The sequence below is a fragment of the Ctenopharyngodon idella genome, chromosome 15 (assembly GCF_019924925.1).
Source record: "Ctenopharyngodon idella isolate HZGC_01 chromosome 15, HZGC01, whole genome shotgun sequence".
Lineage (NCBI taxonomy): Eukaryota > Metazoa > Chordata > Actinopteri > Cypriniformes > Xenocyprididae > Ctenopharyngodon > Ctenopharyngodon idella.
This window is the reverse complement of record NC_067234.1, coordinates 8,270,907-8,292,362: the sequence shown is the minus strand read 5'-3', so window position 1 is coordinate 8,292,362 and position 21,456 is coordinate 8,270,907. Positions and strand designations below refer to the sequence as shown.

The following is a 21,456-nucleotide window of genomic DNA, read 5'->3' as shown; positions in this document are numbered from 1 at the left end:
CCGGAACAAATTTCTAGCCAAAAAGTACTCGATCTTGAACTTTCCATACAAACTCACAGATTCCTGATTTTATTTCAGCCATACAGAAATCGATATTAGACCTACTAAAAAAAAAAAAAAAATTGTCTCCAGAGTCCTCAATCATGAATTTTGTATACTCTTGCTCTTTGCCTCACTCTGATGTTACTTCAGCCATACATGAGCCCGTGTTTGACCTGCTGAAAACATTTCTGGTAAAGTAATCCTCAATCATCAAGTTTCTATACTGACTCACTGACATCAAACAGACAGCAGTCCATATTTGACCTAATGAGTAAGAGTACTCGATCTTGAACTTTCATATAAACTCATTGATTGCTTCTGATGTTATTACAGCCATACAAAAGTCCATATTAGACGATTAAATTTTTTCTGTCCCAAGAGACCTCAAACATGAACATTCTATACATGCCTCACTCTGATGTTTCATACTCATTGTCTCCTTCTAATGTTACTTCAGCCATACAGATGTCCATATTAGACCAACTGAACATTTTTCTGGCAAATTAGTCCTCGATCATGAAGTTTCTATACACACTCATTGACTTTTTCTGATATTACGTCAGCTAGACAGTAGTCTATATTTGACCTACGGAACTAATTTCTGGCCAAAGAGTACTTGATCATGAACTTTATATAATGACCTAATGGACATATTTCTGGCAAATTAGCACCCGATCGTGAACTTTCTATACATACCCATTGACTTTATCTTATGTTACATCAGCCAGACTGTAGTCCATATTTGACATAATGAAGATTTCTGGACCAAGAGTTCTTGATCTTGAACTATCTATACATTCTCATTGAATCCTGATTTTATTTCGGCCATACATTTTCTGGCCAAGAGTATTCGATATTGAATTGTATACTCTTTGACCCCTACTGATATCACATCAGCCATACAGTAGTCCATATCTGACCTAATAAAGATTTTTCTGGCCCAAGAGCACTTGATCTTGAAATTTCTATACATACTCATTGACTCCTTCTAATGTTACTTCAGCCATACAGATGTCCATATTAGACCAACTGAACATTTTTCTGGGAAATTAGTCTTCGATCATGAACTTTCTATACACACTCATTGACTTTGTCTGATATTACGTCAGCCAGACAGTAATCAATATTTGACCTATGGAACAAATTTCTGGCCAAAAAGTACTTGATCATGAACTTTATATACATGCCTCACTCTAATGTTGCTTCAGCCATAGAGTATTGCATATTTGACCTAATGGACATATGTCTAAGGAAAATAGTCCTCTATCATGAACTTTCTATACATGCTCATTGACTGCTTCTGATGATACGTCAGCCATAGAATATTGCACATTTGACCTAAAGGTCATATATATGGCCCAAGAGTACTCCGTCTTGAACTTTTCATACATTACCATTTACTGCTTCTGATGTTACTTCACCCATACAGAAGTCCATATTAGACATACTGAATATATTTCTGGAAAATTAGTACTCAATCTTGAACATTCTACACATATGTTTATTCGATCTTGAACTGTTTTACAGTACTATTGACTCCTACTGATGTTGCTTCACCCACACAGAAGTCAACATTAGACCTACTGAGCATCGTTCTGGGCAAAGACAATTGGATATTGAACTTTTTATGTATACTCATTGACACCTTCTGATATTAAATAAGCTATACAGAAGTCCATGTTTGACCTCTTGAACTTATTTCTGGCAAATTAGTCCTCGATCATGAACTTCCTACACATACTTATTGACTCCATCTGATGTTAGATAAGCCAGACAGTAGTCCATATTTGACTGACTGAACATATTTCTGGCCAAAAGAGTATTCAACACTGTTTTTTATATACTCATTGATGCCTTCTGATGTCACATCAGCCATCTAGAAGTCTATATTTGACCTAACTGAACATATTTTTGGAAAAAAAAAAAAGAGTACTCGATCTTGAACTTTCTATACAAACTCACGGACTTTTATTTCAGCCATACAGAAATCGATATTAGACCTACTAAAAAAAAAAAATAAAAAAAAAAAGACATGACCTAATGGACATATGTCATTACCATTTACTGCTTCTGATGTTATATCAGCCAGACTGTAGTCCATATTTGACATAATGAAGATTTCTGGACCAAGAGTTCTTGATCTTGAACTATCTATACATTCTCACTGAATCCTGATTTTATTTCGGCCATAGATTTTCTGGCCAAGATTATTTGATATTGAATTGTATACTCTTTGACCCCTACTGATATCACATCATCCAGACTGTATTCCATATTTGACATAATGAAGATTTCTTTACCAAGAGTTCTTGATCTTGAACTATCTACACATTCTCATTGAATCCTGATTTTATTTCGGCCATACATTTTCTGGCCAAGAATATTCGATATTGAATTGTATATTCTTTGACCCCCACTGATATCACATCAGCCATACAGTAGTCCATATCTGACGTAAAAAAGATTTTTCTGTCCCAAGAGCACTTGATCTTGAACTTTCTATACATACTCATTGACAGCTTCTGATTTTATTTCGGCCATACAAAAGTCCATATTAAACCAATTTAAAATGATTTTTTGTCCCTAGAGTCCTCGATCATGAATTTTGTATACATACTCTTTGCCTCACTCTGATGTTACTTCACCCATAATGAGCCTATGTTTGGCATACAAAATATATCTCTTGCAAATTAGTCCTTGCTCATGAACTTTTTAAACATACTCATTTGTCTCTTTCTGATGATACGTCATAGAGTATTGCATATTTGACACACTGAACATATTGCTGGCCAAAGAGTACTCGATTTTGAACTTTTTAAATAGACTTATTGACGCCTTCTGATGTGACATAAGCCATATCAAAGTCTATATTTGATCTACTGAACATATTTCTGGCCCAAGAGTACTCGGTCTTGAACTTTCTATACACATTCTTTGAACCCTTCTGATTTTATTTCAGCCATTCAGAAATCTATATTAGATCTTACTGAACATATTTCTGGCAAATTAGCCCTCCATCATGAACTTTTTATATAAACTCATTGACTCCTTCTGATGAAACTTTAGCCATAGATTAATGCATATTCGACCTAAATTTCTGGCCAAAGAGCATTCGATCTTGAACTTTCTACTTTAAACTTTTGAACTTTTCATACATTATTATTGAGTCCTTCTGATGTTTTCTCCCATACAGAAGTTCATATTAGACTTGCGGAACATAATTCTGGCAACTTAGTCCTTGATCATGAACTTTCAATACAGACTCATTGTCTCCTTAGATGTTACATCAGACAGACCATAGTCCACATTGGTCCTAAAGAACCTGAATATGTAAGAATGTTCTTGCTCATGAGCACTTGATCTTGAACATTATATACTTTCATATTAAACACTTAAATTTTTCATCCCAAGAGAAAAATCCCAAAAATCAGAAAAATCCCATATCCCAAGAGAAATGAATTTTCTAAACATATTCTTTGCCTCTCTCTGATGTTACTTCAGCACTCTTTGGCCAAAAATATGTTTAGTAGGTCAAATATGGACCTGCATTGCTGACGTATCATCAGAAGGAGTCAATGAGTATGTATAAAAAATACAAGACTGAGTACTCTTGAGCCAGAAATATGTTCATTTGGTCAAATTTGGACTACTGTATGGCTGACTTATCACCAAAAGGAGTTAATGAGTATGTATAGAAAGTTCATGATCGACGACATTTGGGCCAGAAATATGTTCAGTAGGTCAAATATCGACTTCTGTATGGCTGATGTAACATCAGAAAGAGGCAAAGAGTATGTATAGAAAGTTCAAGATCAATTACTCTTCGGCCAGAAATATGTTAATTAGGTCACGTATGGACTACTCTATGGCTGACGTATCGTCAGGAGTAAATGAGTAGAAATAGAAAGTTCAATATCGAGTTCTCTTTGGCCAGAAATATGTCAGGAGGTCAAATTTTGGACTTTTGTATGGTTGATGTAAAAAGAGAAATAGTGAATTATTATGTTTTAAATGTTCATGATTGGCCACTCTTTTGCCAGAAATATGTTCAATAAGTCAAATAAAGACTTCTTGTATGGCTGATGTGACATCAGAAAGAGGTAAAGAGAATGTATAGAAAGTTGAAGATCAAGTACTTCTTTTTCAGAAATATGTTCAGTAGCTTAAATATGGGCTATTGTATAGCTGACATGTCATCAGAATCAGTGACTACGTATAGAATGTTCATGATCGAGGACTCTTGAGCCAGAAATATGTTCAGTAAGTCAAATATAGACTACTTTCTGTCCGATGTAACATCAGAAGGAGTCAATAAGTTTGTATAGAAAGTTCAAGATCAAGTACTTTTTGGCCAGATGCATGTTCATTATGTCACATATGCACCTTTTTATAGCTGACCTATCAGCAGAAGGAGTCAATGAATATGCATAGAATGTTGATGATCGAGGACTCTTGGACTTCTGTATGCCTGACATCACATCAAAACGAGTCAATGAGTATGGATAGAAAGACGATGATCGAGGACTCTTGGGACAGAAATATGATCTGTAGGTCAAATATGGTCTTTCTATATAGCTGATATCACATCAGAAAGAGGCAATGAGTATATATAGAAAGTTCAAGATCGAGAAATATAGAAATATTTAGCCAGAAATGTGTTTGGTTGGTCAAATATGGACTTCTGTATGGCTGTTGTAAAATAAGCAGGATGAAGGATTTTGTTTTGAAATTTCATGAACAATGATACTTGGGTCAGAAATATGTTCATTACGTCACATGTGCACTAATTGTATAGCTGAAATCAGGAGACAATCAGTATGTATTGAATGTTCATAATTTAGGACTCTTTTGCCAGAAATATGTTCAGAAGGTCCAATATGGACTACTGTCTGTCTGATGTAACATCATAGGAAGTCAGTAAGTGTGTATAGAAAGTTTAAAATCAAGTACTCTTTGGCTAGAAATATGTTCATTAGGTCAAAAATGGACTTCTGTATGGTTAAATATAACATTCAGAAGTAGTCAATGAGTATGTATAAAAAGTTCAAGAGTGAGGATTCTTTGGCCAGAAATATTCATTAATTAAAATATGGGCTTCTCAATGGCAGATGTAACATCACAAAGAGGCAATGAGTATATATAGAAAGTTCAAGATCGAGTACTCCTTGGCCAGAATATGAGTATAATTATGAGTATATACTATATGTTCAGTAGGTCAAATATGGATTTCTATATAGCTGATGTAACATCACAAAGAGGCAATGAGTATATATAGAAAGTTAAAGATCGAGTACTCTTTGGCCAGAAATATGTTCTGTTAGTCAAATATGGACTTCTGTATAGCTGTTGTAAAATCAGTAGGATTGAATGATTATGTTTTGAAATTTCATGCACAATGACTCTTGGGCCAGAATTATGTTCAGTAGGTCCATTATGGACTACTGTCTGGCTGATCTAACATCAGAAGGCGTCGATGAGTATATATAAAAAGTTCAATATTGAATTCTCTTTAGCCAGAAATATGTGGGATGTAACATCAGAAGGAGTCAATAAGTGTGTATAGAAAGTTCAAAGTCGAGTACTCTTTGGCTGTAAACATGTTTAGTTTGTCAAATATGGACTTCTGAATAGCTCTTTTAAAATCAGAATGATTGAATGTTTTGAAATTTCATGATCAATGACACTTTTGCCAGAAATATGTTCAGTAGATCAAATATGGGCTTCTGTACGGCAGATGTAACAACAAAAGAATCAGTTGGGTATGTTTTGAAAGGTCAAGATGTCAAAGGTCAAGAATTCTTTGGCCAGAAATATGTTCAGTAGGTCAAATATGGACTTCTGTATGGCTTATTTAACATCAGAAGTCTATGATTATGTATAGTAAGTTCTCTTTGGCCAGAAAAGTGTTCTGTTGGTCAAATATTGACTTCTGTGTGGCTGATGTAACATCAGAAGTAGTCAATGAGTATGTATAAAAAGTTCAAGATCGAGGACTAATTTGCCAAAAATATGTTCAGTACGTCTAATATGGGCTTCTGTATGGTGAAGTAACATCAGAAGGTGTCAACAATGCATAGAAAAGTCGAGATCAAGTACTCCTTGAACAAAAAATATTTCTATTAGGTCAAATATGCAATACTCTGTGGCTGACATCATCAGAAGGAGTCAATAGCAATGTATAAAACGTTTCAAGATGGACTCGTTGGCAAATATTCAATACTCTTTTTAAGTATGCAATACTCTTTGGCTGACTTTTAAAATGTATAATGTATAAATGTATAAAAAGTTCAGATTCAAATAATCTCGGGCCAGAATTATACCCATTAAGTCAAACATGCAATACTCTATGACTGACGTATCATCAAAAGGCGTCAATAGTTATATATGAAATTTGAAGATCGAGTGCTCTTTTGCCAGAAATATGTGTTCATTATCTAACATCGGATGGAGTCAATGAGTATGAGAAAATTCATTATTGAGGACTAGTTTGCTAGATATATACCCATTAGGTCAAATAGGCAAAACTCTATGGCTTTCGTATCATCAAAAGGAGACAGTAGTTATATATAAAAGTTCAAGATCGAGTGGAGGAGACCGATGGCAAATGTAACAGGGGGCAATTGTAACATCTTAAGTTACACCATTTAGAAACGAGACAGAACCATGAAACTCATTTTGCATGTGCTCTGTGGAGATCCCTCTCTGCATGCGAAAGGACAAGTTTCTAAATCATACTTACTAAAGTTTTTCCACAAAAAAAATCATTTTTGAGGTGTAAAAGTAAATTTTTTCCATCTACAATATTTCCCTCATACTGTCTTAACCATTAATGTCTATGAAATTAAATCTGTCTTGTTTTGATGACCATTCTGTTGTCTAACATTTTATATCTTTGTCAAACATTAGCTTTGTTGTTTCTAGCTAGCAAAGTAGCTTGTCACGGGGTGGTACAGCAAGGGGAGTTAAATTGTTCTGGATAATATGGATGTAATTGGATATTGAATAGTTTTAACTATATCTATATTCTTTGGAGTTTATTGTGGTCATTGGTATTTATATGACGGTTTTACATGTGTTGTTACAATTGCCCCCCGTATGTGGGGGCAAATGTAACATTTGATTTCCAATGTTTCAATCAATATTGTGACTCTAACATTGCTTGTAAAAACATTTGGTGACTGTTAACAAGTATAACACAGATACAATTTACTGACATAAAAATTGTATCCAAATATTTCAAAAGGTTTTTGAGTAATGACGACATGAACAAAATTTGTTACAATTTCTTCCGGTCTCCCTCCTACTCTTTGGCTAGAAATATGTCTGTTAATTCAAATATGCAATACTCTTTGGCTGACGTATTATCATGAGTCAATAAGTATGTTTAAAAAGTTCTTGATCGCAGAAAGTTCATGATCGAGGATGCTAGGTAAGAAAAAAACTTAAGTAGGTCTAATATAGACTTCTGTATGTAACATATATGTGCGTAACATCTATGTGCTGTAGCATTATAGTGCATAAGAGAACACATATAAGGTATGCGTTGTTTCATTGCATCGTATACAAGAACTAACTTATTCCTCATGCACTGAAGAGATAACACATAACATGTGGTGTTGCGATGAATGAACTAATTAATAAATTAATATAACATATGTGCTGTTGCATTGCAATGCATACACGAACTAACAGGTAAGTTATGCACTGTTTCTTTTATTGTATACAAAAACTTATTATTCCTTATGCATTGAAGCGTTATCACATTACATATGTGGTGTTGTGATGAATGAACTAACTCATCCGTTATGTACTGAGATTTAACACATAACATGTGCATTGCATTGCAGTAAGTTATTCAGTTTTGCAATGAAGAGAAAACACATAACATGTGCATTCCATTGCAGCAACTTAATCCGTTTTGCAGTGAAGAGATAACACGACAGGTGCTTGTTGTCCTGCATTGCATACAAGAACTAACTTTTTCCTTTGTGCACTGAGGAGAAAACAAATCTCATATGCTGTTGCATTGCAAAAAATGCAAGAACTATCTGTTTCATTGCATTGCATACAATAATTAACTTATGTTGCCCTTTGAAGAAATTAAAGTGCTGTTGCATTGCAATGCATATACAAGAACGAACATGTAAGTCACGCATTGTTTCCTTGCATTGTGTACAAAAACTAACTATCTGTTGCTTTGAAGAGATAACACATCACATTGCATTTGTTATCGTTATTCCGTACATGTGCATTTAGTTGTTGCGATGAATGAACGATCTCATCCTTATGCACTGATACATGACACGTGCATTGCATTGCACTAAGAATACGTTTTGCAGCGAATAGATAACAGAACAGTTGCTTGTTGCGCTGCGATGCATATAAAAAGTACCTCTTTCCTTTTGTGCATTGAAGAGACAACAAATCATCAACAATGCATTGCAATACAAGAACTGTTTCAGTGCATTTTATACAATAGTTAGCTTATTACGCTGTGAATAGAAGAAATTAATATAACATATGTGCTGTTGCATTGCAACATGTAAGTTGTGCACTGTTTCCTTGCATTGTATACAAGAACTAACATAGGCCTATCCCTCAAGCATTAAGGAGATAACACAAAAAAGTTGTGTTGCGATGAATGAACTAAATCATGCGTTATGCATTGAAGAGATAACACATGACAGAGGCTTGTTGCACTGCACTGCATACAAGAACTAACTCTTTCCTTTGTGATCTGAAGACAAAACAAATCACATCGCAATGCATTAAGAACTGTTGCATTGCCATGCATATACAAGAACTAACATGTAAGGTATGCACTGTTTCATTGCATTGTATACAATAGTTAGCTTATTACGCTGTGAATAGAAAAAATTAATATAACCTATTTGCTGTTGCATTCCAATGCATACAAGAAATATCATGTAAGTTGTGCACTGTTTCTTGCATTGTATATGCATTGAAGAGATAACATAACGTGTGGTGTTGCGGTGAATGAACTAACGCATCCGTAATGCATTGAGAGTAACACATAACATGTGCATTGCAGTAACTTGAACCGTTTTGCAGTGAATAGATAACACGACAGGTGCTCCTTGCACTGCGTTACATACAAGAACGAACACTTTTCCTTTGTGAGTTGAAGAGAAAACAAATCACATATGCTGTTGCACTGCAATAAATGCAAGAACTATCTATTTCATTGCATTGCATACATAATTAACTTATCTTGTGCAGTGTAGAAATTAATATAACGTGCTTTTGCATTGCAGTGCATACTAAAGCAATCTGTTTCATTGCATTGCATACTATAATTAACTGATGTTGCGCTTTGAAGAAATTAATATAAAGTGCTGTTGCATTGAAATGCATACAGGAACTAACACGTAAGCTATGCACTGTTTCGTTGAATTGTATACATCAACTAACTTATTCCTTATGCATTGAAGAGATAACACATAACAAAAGTGGTGTTGCGATGAACCGTTGAACCGTTTTGCAGTGAATAGATAACACGACAGGTGCTCCTTGCACTGCGTTACATACAAGAACGAACACTTTTCTTTGTGAGTTGAAGAGAAAACAAATCACATATGCTGTTGCACTGCAATAAATGCAAGAACTATCTATTTCATTGCATTGCATACATAATTAACTTATCTTGTGCAGTGTAGAAATTAATATAACGTGCTTTTGCATTGCAGTGCATACTAAAGCAATCTGTTTCATTGCATTGCATACTATAATTAACTGATGTTGCGCTTTGAAGAAATTAATATAAAGTGCTGTTGCATTGAAATGCATACAGGAACTAACACGTAAGCTATGCACTGTTTCGTTGAATTGTATACATCAACTAACTTATTCCTTATGCATTGAAGAGATAACACATAACAAAAGTGGTGTTGCGATGAATGAACTAACTCATCCGTAATGCGTTGAGATTTAACACATAACATGTGCATTGCATTGCAGTGACTTAAACCGTTTTGAAGTGGAGATAACACGACAGGTGCTTGTTGCACTGCGTTGCATACAACAACGAACACTTTCCTTTGTGCATTGAAGAGAAAACAAATCACATACTGAACAGCGTGCAATTCAACAGTGCAGTGAAGAGATAACACATGACAGGGGCCTGTTGCACTGCACTGCATACAAGAGCTAACTCTTTCCTTTGTGAACTGAAGACAAAACAAATCACATATGCTGTTGCATTGCAATGCATGCAAGAACAACCTGTTTCATTGCATTGCATACAATAATTAACTCATGTTGCGCTTTGAAGTAATTATTATAACGTACATTGCATACACGAACTAACATGTAAGTTATGCACTGTTTCCTTGCATTGTGCATTGAAGAGATAACGCAACATACATGGTGTTGCGATGAATGAACTATGTCATACATTATGCACTGAGATATAACACATAACGTGCATTGCAGTAACTTAAACCGTTCTGCAGTGAAGAGATAACACTCTTGTTTCACTGCGTTGCATACAAGAACTAACTCTTTCCTTTGTGCATTGAAATAAAAACAAATCACATTTGCTGATCCATTGCAACGCATCAAGAACTGTTTCAGAGTATTGTATACAATAGTTAGCATATTACGCTGTGAATAGAAGACATTAATATAAAATATGTGCTGTTGCATTGCAATGCATACAGGAATTAACATGTAAGTTATGCACCGTTTCATTGCATTGTGTACAAGAACTAACTTATTCCGTATACAAAGAAGAGATAACATGTAACATATGTGGTGTTGCGATGAATGATCTAACTCATCCATTATGCATTGAGATAAAAACATAATATTAGCATTGCATTGCAGTAAGTTATTCCGTTTTGCAGCGAAGAGATAACACGACAGGTCCTTGTTGCACTGCATTGCATACAAGAACTATTTCCTTTGTGCACTGACGAGAAAACAAATCACATATGCTGTTGCATTGCTATAAAAGCAAGAACTATCTATTTCATTGCATTGCATACAATAATTAACTTAAACTGCGCTTTGAAGAAATTAATATAACGTGCTGTTTTACTGCAATGCATATAGGAGAACTAACATGTAAGTTATGCACTGTTTCATTGCATTGTATACAAAAACTAACTTATTCCTATTGTATTGAAGAGATAAGACATAACATATATGATGTTGCGATGAACGAACTAGCTCATCCTTATGCACTGAGATATAACACATAACGTGCATTGCAGTAACAATACGTTTTGCAGTGAATAGATAACAAAACAGGTGGTTGTTGCGCTGCGTTGCATACAAGAACTAACTCTTTCGTTGGTGCACTGAAAAGAAAACAAATCACAAATGCTGTTGCATTGCAATGCATCAATAACATTTTCGTTGCATTGTATACAAAAACTAACTTATTCCTTATGCATTGAAGAGATAACACATTACATATAGGGTGTTGTGATAAATGAACAAACTCATCCGTATAATGCTTTGAGATTTAACACATAACATGTGCTACAGTGCACATGTTATGTTGCAGTAAGTTATTCCGTTTTGCAGTGAAGAGATAACACATAACGTGCATTCCATTGCAGCAACTTAATCCGTTTTGCAGTGAAGAGATAACACGACAGGTGCTTGTTGCACTACATTGCATACAAGAACTAACTCTTTCCTTTGTGCACTGACGAGAAAACAAACCGCAATTACTGTTGCATTGCAATAAATGAATACTAACAAGAACTAACTTCTTCCTTATGCTTTTAAGAGAAAACATAAAATACGTGATGTTGCAATGAATGAACTAACTCATCCGTTGTGCATATATCTATCTTATCCCGATGCGAATAGAAAAGATAACACATGTGGTACTGTTGCACTGCAATAAATACAAAAACTAAACGGTTTAGTGTGTGCATTGAAAAGATAACATATGTGCATAGCATTTCATACACGAGAAAACATATGTGCTGTTACTTTGCAATGCATAAAAGGATACATATGAGGTTTGCGCGTTGTCATTGCATTGTATACAAGATCTAAATTATTCCGTTGTGCAATAAAGAGACAACACATAACATTGCTCGCTGTTGCATTGCAATAAATTCATTTCGTCTTTACATAGAGGAGATAACATAGTGCTATTGCTTTGCAGATCAAAATGATTCCGCTGTGCAATAAAGACGTAACACATACAATATGTGCTGTTTGCATTGCAGTAAATACAATAAAATTTCATGTGTTTTTTTGAATAGAAAACACAACATATCCTGTGACATTGCATTCAAACTATGAATTATTCCGTCCTGAAGTGAAGAATAAAATATAAGGCATGCTGTTTAATCGTAATGTCACAACAACTAAGTTATTTCGTGGCGCAATGAAGCGATACTGAGCATATCTCTGGCCAGACTCATTGACTCATTTACATCAAGCCAGACAGTAATCATTTGACACTAAACATATTTCTGGCCAAACAGTATTCAATATTGAAACTTGTACATATACTCTTTGAATCCTTCCTATGTCACATCAGCAACGCAGTAGTCCATATTAGACTTAAAGAACATATTTCTGGCCCAAGAGTACTCGATCTTGAACTTTCTATACATACTCATTGACTCCTTCCGATTTGATTTCAGCCATACAGAAGTCCATATTAGACCTACTTAAAATGTTTACAGTACCAAGAATCCTCGATCATGAATTTTGTAGACATACTCACTCTGATGTTACTTCACCCATACATGAGCCTATGTTTGACCTACAGAACACATTTCTTGCAAATTAGTAATTCATTATAAACTTTTTAAACATACTCATTGACTGCTACTGATGATACGCAAGCCATATTGTATTGTGTATTGCGTACAAGCCACATTGTATTGTATAGTGTATTGCATATTTGACTTAAAAGACATATTTCTGGCCAAAGAGTATTAGATCTTGATCTTTCTACTTTGAACTTTCGAACGTTTCATACATTATTTTTGACTCCTTTTGATGTTAATTCACCCACACAGAAATCCATATTAGACCTGGAAATTGAACTTGTTATATATACTCATTGACGCCTTCTGATGTCACATCAGCCATCTAGAATTCTAAATTTGACCTACTGAACATATTTCGGGCAAATGAATCCTCGTTCATGAACTTTCTATACTGACTCACTGACATCAAACAGACAGTCCATATTTGACCTAATGAGTAAGAGTACTTGATCTTAAAATTTCATATATACTCATTGACTCCTTCTAATGTTACTTCAGCTATAGAATATTGTACATTTGACCTAAAGGTCATATATATGGCCCAAGAGAACTCAATCTTGAACTTTTCATAAATTACCATTTACTGCTTCTGATGTTGCTTCACCCATACAGAAGTCCATATTAGACATACTGAGTATATTTCTGGCAAGTTAGTCCTCAATCTTGAACAATCTACACATGCTCATTGACTCCTTCTGATTTTATTTCAGCCAGACAGTAGTCCATATTTGACTGACTGAACATATTTCTGGCAAAAAAGAGTATTCAACACTGATTTTTATATACTCATTGATGCCTTCTGATGTCACATCAGCCATCTAGAAGTCTAAATTTGACCGACTGAACATATTTCGGGCAAATTTGTCCTCGATCATGAACTTTCTATACACACTCATTGACTTTGTCTGATATTACGTCACCCAGACAGTAGTCCATATTTGACCTACGGAACAAGTTTCTGGCCAAAAAGTACTTGATCTTGAACTTTATATACATGCCTCACTCTAATGTTGCTTCAGCCATAGAGTATTGCATATTTGACCTAATGGACATATGTCTAAGGAAAATAGTCCTCTATCATGAACTTTCTATACATACTCATTGACTGCTTCTGATGATACGTCAGCCATAGAATATTGCACATTTGACCTAAAGGTCATATATATGGCCCAAGAGTACTTAATCTTGAACTTTTCATACATTACCATTTACTGCTTCTGATGTTACTTCACCCATACTGAAGTCCATATTAGACATACTGAATATATTTCTGGCAAATTAGTACTCAATCTTGAACATTCTACACATGCTCATTGACTCCTTCTGATTTTATTTCAGCCATACAGAAGTCCATATTAAACCTACTTAAAAAAAAATTGTCCCAAGAGTCCTCAATCATGAACTGTCTATATACATACATTGTTCGGGAAGCAGACACACTCTGTCAGTTTAAATCTAGACTAAAAACGCATCTCTTTAACCTGGCATACACATAACACATTACCAATTTATATTTCCAAATCCGTTAAAGGATTATTAGGCTGCATAAATTAGGTCAGCCGGAACCGGGAACACTTCCTATAACACCTGATGTACTCGTTACATCAGAAGAAGAATGGCATCTACGCTAATATTAGTCTTTCTGTTTATCCCGAGGTTCACCGTAGTCAACCGGATCCGGGCCGTATCCAGGTGAGACCAAGGACCTGCATCTTGACACGACCACAACGCAGCCCTGAAGTATCAGCAGAGATTGAGTCAACTAGATCATCCCCTGTGAAGGCCTCATCGACACGACAACCACGACACAGTTCCTCAACAACCGTCCATACCGGCGTGATGAATACGATCCTCAATTGGATGGAACTGAAATAAATACTTTTAATGTTGCGATCCTATTGGACTTATGATAGCATTGTAACAAAGCACTGTTGGCCAGAGGAGAACTGGCACCCCGACTAAGCCTGGTTTCTCCCAAGGTTTTTTTCTCCATTTTAACACCAATTTGTCACTTGTCTGCCACCTGATGTCACCTGATGGAGTTTGGGTCCCTTGCCGCTGTCGCCTCTGGCTTGCTTAGTTGGGGACACTTGACTTGACATTTGATATTCAACAGTGCTTTGATCTGCCTGCGTTGACACTATTCTTTAAGAGCTGCTGTGCAGCCAAACAATGTACCAGTTATCAATGTAAAGCTGCTTTGACACAATCTACATTGTAAAAAGCGCTATATAAATAAAGGTGACTTGACTTGACTACATACTCATTGCTTCACTCTGATGTTACTTCAGCCATACTTGAGCCCATGTTTGACCTACTGAACATATTTCTGGCAAATTAGTCCTCGATCATGAACTGTTTATACAAACTCATTGACACTGACTGATGATAAGTCAGCCATAGAGAATTGGATATTTGAACTAATGGATATATGTTTATTCAATCTTGAACTTTTTTACAGTACTATTGACTCCTACTGATGTTGCTTCACCCATACAGAATTCACCATTAGACCTACTGAGCATCGTTCTGGGCAAAGACAATTGGATATTGAACTTTTTATGTATACTCATTGACACCTTCTGATATTAAATAAGCTATACAGAAGTCCATGTTTGACCTCTTGAACTTATTTCTGGCAAATTAGTCCTCGATCATGAACTTCCTACACATACTAATTGACTCCATCTGATGTTAGATAAGCCAGACAGTAGTCCATATTTGACTGACTGAACATATTTCTGGCCAAAAGAGTATTCAACACTGTTCTTTATATACTCATTGATGCCTTCTGATGTCACATCAGCCATCTAGAAGTCTATATTTGACCTAACTGAACATATTTTTGGAAAAAAAAAAAAGAGTACTCGATCTTGAACTTTCTATACAAACTCACAGACTCCTGATTTTATTTCAGCCATACAGAAATCGATATTAGACCTACTAAAAAAAAAAAAAAAAAAAAAAAAATTGTCTCCAGAGTCCTCGATCATGAATTTTGTATACTCTTGCTCTTTGCTTTACTCTGATGTTACTTCAGCCATACATGAGCCCGTGTTTGACCTGCTGAAAACATTTCTGGTAAAGTAATCCTCAATCATGAAGTTGCTATACTGACTCACTGACATCAAACAGACAGCAGTCCATATTTGACCTAATGAGTAAGAGTACTCGATCTTGAACTTTCATATAAACTCATTGACTGCTTCTGATTTTATTTCAGCCATACAAAAGTCCATATTAGACTTGATTAAATTTGTTCTGTCCCAAGAGACCTCGAACATGAACTTTCTATACATGCCTCACTCTGATGTTTCTTCATTCATAGATTATTGTATATTTGACCTAATGGACATATTTCTGGCAAATTAGCACCCGATCGTGAACTTTCTATACATACCCATTGACTTTATCTTATGTTACATCAGCCAGACTGTAGTCCATATTTGACATAATGAAGATTTCTGGACCAAGAGTTCTTGATCTTGAACTATCTATACATTCTCATTGAATCCTGATTTTATTTCGGCCATACATTTTCTGGCCAAGAGTATTCGATATTGAATTGTATACTCTTTGACCCCTACTGATATCACATCAGCCATACAGTAGTCCATATCTGACCTAATAAAGATTTTTCTGGCCCAAGAGCACTTGATCTTGAAATTTCTATACATACTCATTGACTCCTTCTAATGTTACTTCAGCCATACAGATGTCCATATTAGACCAACTGAACATTTTTCTGGGAAATTAGTCTTCGATCACGAACTTACAATACACACTCATTGACTTTGTCTGATATTACGTCAGCCAGACAGTAGTCTATATTTGACCTACGGAACTAATTTCTGGCCAAAGAGTACTTGATCATGAACTTTATATACATGCCTCACTCTAATGTTGCTTCAGCCATAGAGTATTGCATATTTGACCTAATGGACATATGTCTAAGGAAAATAGTCCTCTATCGTGAACTTTCTATACATGCTCATTGACTGCTTCTGATGATACGTCAGCCATAGAATATTGCACATTTGACCTAAAGGTCATATATATGGCCCAAGAGTACTCAGTCTTGAACTTTTCATACATTACCATTTACTGCTTCTGATGTTACTTCACCCATACAGAAGTCCATATTAGACATACTGAATATATTTCTGGAAAATTAGTACTCAATCTTGAACATTCTACACATATGTTTATTCGATCTTGAACTTTTTTACAGTACTATTGACTCCTACTGATGTTGCTTCACCCACACAGAAGTCAACATTAGACCTACTGAGCATTGTTCTGGGCAAAGACAATTGGATATTGAACTTTTTATGTATACTCATTGACACCTTCTGATATTAAATAAGCTATACAGAAGTCCATGTTTGACCTCTTGAACTTATTTCTGGCAAATTAGTCCTCGATCATGAACTTCCTACACATACTTATTGACTCCATCTGATGTTAGATAAGCCAGACAGTAGTCCATATTTGACTGACTGAACATATTTCTGGCCAAAAGAGTATTCAACACTGTTTTTTATATACTCATTGATGCCTTCTGATGTCACATCAGCCATCTAGAAGTCTATATTTGACCTAACTGAACATATTTTTGGAAAAAAAAAAAAGAGTACTCGATCTTGAACTTTCTATACAAACTCACGGACTCCTGATTTTATTTCAGCCATAAAGAAATCGATATTAGACCTACTAAAAAAAAAAAAAAAAAAAAAAAAATTGTCTCCAGAGTCCTCGATCATGAATTTTGTATACTCTTGCTCTTTGCTTCACTCTGATGTTACTTCAGCCATACATGAGCCCGTGTTTGACCTGCTGAAAACATTTCTGGTAAAGTAATCCTCAATCATGAAGTTGCTATACTGACTCACTGACATCAAACAGACAGCAGTCCATATTTGACCTAATGAGTAAGAGTACTCGATCTTGAACTTTCATATAAACTCATTGACTGCTTCTGATTTTATTTCAGCCATACAAAAGTCCATATTAGACTTGATTAAATTTTTTCTGTCCCAAGAGACCTCGAACATGAACTTTCTATACATGCCTCACTCTGATGTTTCTTCATCCATAGATTATTGTATATTTGACCCTAATGGACATATTTCTAGCAAATTAGCACCCGATCGTGAACTTTCTATACATACCCATTGACTTTATCTTATGTTACATCAGCCAGACTGTAGTCCATATTTGACATAATGAAGAATTCTGGACCAAGAGTTCTTGATCTTGAACTATCTATACATTCTCATTGAATCCTGATTTTATTTCGGCCATACATTTTCTGGCCAAGAGTATTCGATATTGAATTGTATACTCTTTGACCCCTACTGATATCACATCAGCCATACAGTAGTCCATATCTGACCTAATAAAGATTTTTCTGGCCCAAGAGCACTTGATCTTGAAATTTCTATACATACTCATTGACTCCTTCTAATGTTACTTCAGCCATACAGATGTCCATATTAGACCAACTGAACATTTTTCTGGCAAATTAGTCCTCGATCATGAAGTTTCTATACATACTCATTGACTCCTTCTAATGTTACTTCAGCCATACAGATGTCCATATTAGACCAACTGAACATTTTTCTGGGAAATTAGTCTTCGATCACGAACTTACAATACACACTCATTGACTTTGTCTGATATTACGTCAGCCAGACAGTAGTCTATATTTGACCTACGGAACTAATTTCTGGCCAAAGAGTACTTGATCATGAACTTTATATACATGCCTCACTCTAATATTGATTAGCCATAGAGTATTGCATATTTGACCTAATGGACATATGTCTAAGGAAAATAGTCCTCTATCGTGAACTTTCTATACATACTCATTGACTGCTTCTGATGATACGTCAGCTATAGAATATTGCACATTTGACCTAAAGGTCATATGTATGGCCCAAGAGTACTCAGTCTTGAACTTTTCATACATTACCATTTACTGCTTCTGATGTTACTTCACCAATACAGAAGTCCATATTAGACATACTGAATATATTTCTGGAAAATTAGTACTCAATCTTGAACATTCTACACATATGTTTATTCGATCTTGAACTTTTTTACAGTACTATTGACTCCTACTGATGTTGCTTCACCCACACAGAAGTCAACATTAGACCTACTGAGCATCGTTCTGGGCAAAGACAATTGGATATTGAACTTTTTATGTATACTCATTGACACCTTCTGATATTAAATAAGCTATACAGAAGTCCATGTTTGACCTCTTGAACTTATTTCTGGCAAATTAGTCCTCGATCATGAACTTCCTACACATACTTATTGACTCCATCTGATGTTAGATAAGCCAGACAGTAGTCCATATTTGACTGACTGAACATATTTCTGGCCAAAAGAGTATTCAACACTGTTTTTTATATACTCATTGATGCCTTCTGATGTCACATCAGCCATCTAGAAGTCTATATTTGACCTAACTGAACATATTTTTTGAAAAAAAAAAAAGAGTACTCGATCTTGAACTTTCTATACAAACTCACAGACTCCTGATTTTATTTCAGCCATACAGAAATCGATATTAGACCTACTAAAAAAAAAAAAAAAAAAAAAAAATTGTCTCCAGAGTCCTCGATCATGAATTTTGTATACTCTTGCTCTTTGCTTCACTCTGATGTTACTTCAGCCATTCATGAGCCCGTGTTTGACCTGCTGAAAACATTTCTGGTAAAGTAATCCTCAATCATGAAGTTGCTATACTGACTCACTGACATCAAACAGACAGCAGTCCATATTTGACCTAATGAGTAAGAGTACTCGATCTTGAACTTTCATATAAACTCATTGACTGCTTCTGATTTTATTTCAGCCATACAAAAGTCCATATTAGACTTGATTAAATTTTTTCTGTCCCAAGAGACCTCGAACATGAACTTTCTATACATGCCTCACTCTGATGTTTCTTCATTCATAGATTATTGTATATTTGACCCTAATGGACATATTTCTAGCAAATTAGCACCCGATCGTGAACTTTCTATACATACCCATTGACTTTATCTTATGTTACATCAGCCAGACTGTAGTCCATATTTGACATAATGAAGAATTCTGGACCAAGAGTTCTTGATCTTGAACTATCTATACATTCTCATTGAATCCTGATTTTATTTTGGCCATACATTTTCTGGCCAAGAGTATTCGATATTGAATTGTATACTCTTTGACCCCTACTGATATCACATCAGCCATACAGTAGTCCATATCTGACCTAATAAAGATTTTTCTGGCCCAAGAGCACTTGATCTTGAAATTTCTATACATACTCATTGACTCCTTCTAATGTTACTTCAGCCATACATATGTCCATATTAGACCAACTGAACATTTTTCTGGGAAATTAGTCTTCGATCATGAAGTTTCTGTACACACTCATTGACTTTGTCTGATATTACGTCAGCCAGACAGTAGTCTATATTTGACCTACGGAACTAATTTCTGGCCAAAGAGTACTTGATCATGAACTTTATATACATGCCTCACTCTAATATTGCTTTAGCCATAGAGTATTGCATATTTGACCTAATGGACATATGTCTAAGGAAAATAGTCCTCTATCATGAACTTTCTATACATGCTCATTGACTGCTTCTGATGATACGTCAGCCATAGAATATTGCACATTTGACCTAAAGGTCATATATATGGCCCAAGAGTACTCAGTCTTGAACTTTTCATACATTACCATTTACTGCTTCTGATGTTACTTCACCCATACAGAAGTCCATATTAGACATACTGAATATATTTCTGGAAAATTAGTACTCAATCTTGAACATTCTACACATATGTTTATTCGATCTTGAACTTTTTTACAGTACTATTGTCTCCTGCTGATGTTGCTTCACCGACACAGAAGTCAACATTAGACCTACTGAACATCGTTCTGGGCAAAGACAATTGGATATTGAACTTTTTATGTATACTCATTGACACCTTCTGATATTAAATAAGCTATACAGAAGTCCATGTTTGACCTCTTGAACTTATTTCTGGCAAATTAGAACTCGATCATGAACTTCCTACACATACTTATTGACTCCATCTGATGTTAGATAAGCCAGACAGTAGTCCATATTTGACTGACTGAACATATTTCTGGCCAAAACAGTATTCAACACTGTTTTTTATATACTCATTGATGCTGTCTGATGTCACATCAGCCATCTAGAAGTCTATATTTGACCTAACTGAATATATTTCTGGAAAAAAAAAAAGAGTACTCGATCTTGAACTTTCTATACAAACTCACGGACTCCTGATTTTATTTCATCCGTACAGAAATCGATATTAGACCTATTAAAAAAAAAAAATAAAAAATAAAAATGTCTCCAGAGTCCTCGATCATGAATTTTGTATACTCTTGCTCTTTGCCTCACTCTGATGTTACTTCAGCCATACATGAGCCCGTGTTTGACCTGCTGAAAACATTTCTGGTAAATTAATCCTCGATCATGAAGTTTCTATACTGGCTCACTGACATCAAACAGACAGCAGTCCATATTTGACCTAATGAGCAAGAGTACTCGATCCTGAACTTTCATATAAACTCATTGACTGCTTCTGATTTTATTTCAGCCATACAAAAGTC

General features: G+C 35.2%; 1 long non-coding RNA gene across 1 annotated transcript; it reads left to right on the top strand.

The window, feature by feature from the left end:
- The first annotated feature begins 709 nt into the window (after nucleotides 1-709).
- Nucleotides 710-17,831, top strand: LOC127495385 (uncharacterized). The gene is made up of 2 exons (XR_007925112.1): nucleotides 710-1,971; nucleotides 17,439-17,831. It is a non-coding gene; the product is annotated as an uncharacterized LOC127495385 (long non-coding RNA).
- The last annotated feature ends 3,625 nt before the right edge of the window (nucleotides 17,832-21,456 follow it).